We start from the raw sequence: 2520 nt of genomic DNA, 5'->3' as shown, positions 1-2520 counted from the left end.
AGCAAGACTTATCCTTGAAGACAATCCTAGTCTACACAGCGAGATTCCAGGGCGAAGACGTGTCTGAAGACGCCTCGGACAGTGGTGGGAGACCAGCCTGACTCTCGCCCGCCATACGGCCCCACAACCGGAAATGACGTCTTTTCATGGCAGGACCGCTTTAATTGTCATCCGCGGCAACCTTACAGATCAGCGGTACGTCGATGATATTCTGCCCCTCGTTTTGTGCTTACATTTCAGTAAGATAGTGCCCTCGCGCACACGGCGAGAGTTTCTACTGCTTATCTTCGTGCTTGCCAAAACCTACCTTGACCTACCAGATAGCCGGATCTCTTCCCAGTTGGCAATGCTTGGAGCTTTATGGGCAAGGCCCTCCATCGAGCTCGGGATTTTGAGGACCTAAGGCGCCAGTTGAACAGAATTTGGCACGATATCCCTCAGGAGGACATCTAGCACCTCTACCTAACAATACCAAGTCGAATAACGATTTGCATAAGGGCCAGAGGTGGACCAACGCGTTATTGACTTGTTCAGTTAGTGAAGCTCTTTCTCTTGAATAAATCGTCCAGTTTTCTGAAATAGTAATCATTTGTGTCTCTACATGTACATTATTGAACCATGGCCAGCTCTCGTAGATTCCGTTTGTTCTTTGGCATTTTGTCGCAATCGAGCGGCGTCTTATTTCTCCCTGATGTACTACCATAACGAGTTGCTGACTTGCCTCTGTCAGTGGCAGCAGCAGCGCTTATCGATACTAGTACTGCTATATCATATTTGGTGTCACCGCTATATTTCCGTGTGGTGGGGTGTGTGGTAATCGGTCGGTTGGGACAGAGCACCGAGGAAGTCTCCACAGTGTGAGGTCAGGCCAGGACCGCTGGTGGCATGCACATGCGGTCGGATTGTGAGGTGCTAGCTGTGAGAGTTACAAAGTTCGTTGCCCACCGAACCTGAACATTGAAGTTGAGTGATCAGCTAACCTGTTATGAAACCTCAACTGCTGTGACATCTCTTCGTTCATTGCAGGTTGTTGCTTCCTGGGCCACTCTGGATAGCAGCAATGTTTGTATGGTGTGTTGGAGTCGCTGAAATTTTGCAGCCGTCGTGCTGTATGGTCTTTAACTATTAAATTGTTTGTTACTTATCAGTGAAGTGCACCAGCGGGATTTTCTGCCTCGTGGCAGTTACCTGCCCTGGTCGTTAGCGTAGTTTCCCGGCAATGTGTTTTTTCACCGTGTTGATGCTGTCCGACATGGCTAGTAGTTCCACAGCCTTTTAGTTTTAGGTTCATATTTTTTTCTTAAGAGTGGTTATTGTGCCTTGGCTATTTTTAGATGCCAATTTTGAAGATATAGTGCGGCTGGTATCTTCGTCCTCCGCTGATATCCTCCGCTGTCATACAATTGGTCAGATGGATGGGAAATTATTAGGTTGTTGGTCAGTCCTTCAGCCATCCCTGGGTTAGGTTGCCATCCAATTATTTAACCTTACTCTTGGCTTCCTGTCTCACCTGACCTTATATTAAAGCTAGCTCCTCAGGCCGACCCTTCAAACACTTCTGAGCACCACTGTTCTGTTAGTTTTAGATTGTGATTTTCATTTTAGTCTGATGTACTGTGCGAAACCTTCAGCCGTCTATTAATTTACTTTGTTTGAATTTTAAAATAGGCACCGGCATTACCGCAGTGGATACACCGGTTCCCGTGTGATCACCGAAGTTAAGCGCTGTCGGGCGTGGTCGGCACTTGGATGGGTGACCATCCAGGCCGCCATGCGCTGTTGCCATTTTCGGGGTGCACTCAGCCTCGTGACGCCAATTGAGGAGCTACTCGACCGAATGGTAGCGGCTTCGGTCAAGAATACCATCATAACGACCGGGAGAACGGTGTGCTGACCCCGCGCCCCTCCTAACCGCATCCTCCACCGAGGATGACATGGCGGTCGGATGGTCCCGGTAGGCCACTCGTGGCCTGAAGACGGAGTGAGTGAATTTTAAAATAAGGCCTTCAGCTGACTTAAATTAAAATTTGAAGATTGATTGGTTTAAAAACTAAATTTTGAAAGTTTGTTCTATCTGAAATTCTCGTTATACAGGCCTTAAGCCCTGAGTTGTTCAATGTCTAATGTGTGGTCTTCAGCCAAGCTTCTACGTGAAATATTTTTAAGATAAGGCCTTCAGCCGTCTTAAATTAAAATTTTGAAAACTGATTTCTATAAAACTAATTTTTTTTAAAACAATTGCTCTATCTGGCATTCTTGTTATCCAGGCCCTAAGCCTTGAGTTGTACAATGTCTCATGTGTGGCCTTCATCCGAGTATTTACGTGAAAATAAAATTATATATATTTTTAAGTACGGCCTTCAGCCACGTGTATTCTTTAAAGTAATTTTTATAACTTGTGTTCAGACCTTCAGCCGTACTTGTTTTTGGTGTGGTTTAGGGCCTCCAGCCCAGGAGGTATTGCAAGTTTTCTTACTAGGCATTCAGCCGTGTTGTTTTAATTTTATCCATTTAAGGCAA

General features: G+C 45.9%; 1 pseudogene; it reads left to right on the top strand.

The window, feature by feature from the left end:
• Nucleotides 1-1667: 1667 nt before the first annotated feature.
• LOC126458932 (5S ribosomal RNA) lies at nucleotides 1668-1785 on the top strand (annotated as a pseudogene).
• Nucleotides 1786-2520: the final 735 nt, after the last annotated feature.

Source organism: Schistocerca serialis, chromosome 2 (assembly GCF_023864345.2).
Source record: "Schistocerca serialis cubense isolate TAMUIC-IGC-003099 chromosome 2, iqSchSeri2.2, whole genome shotgun sequence".
Classification (NCBI taxonomy): domain Eukaryota; kingdom Metazoa; phylum Arthropoda; class Insecta; order Orthoptera; family Acrididae; genus Schistocerca; species Schistocerca serialis.
This window is presented reverse-complemented; position numbering and strand designations above follow the sequence as displayed.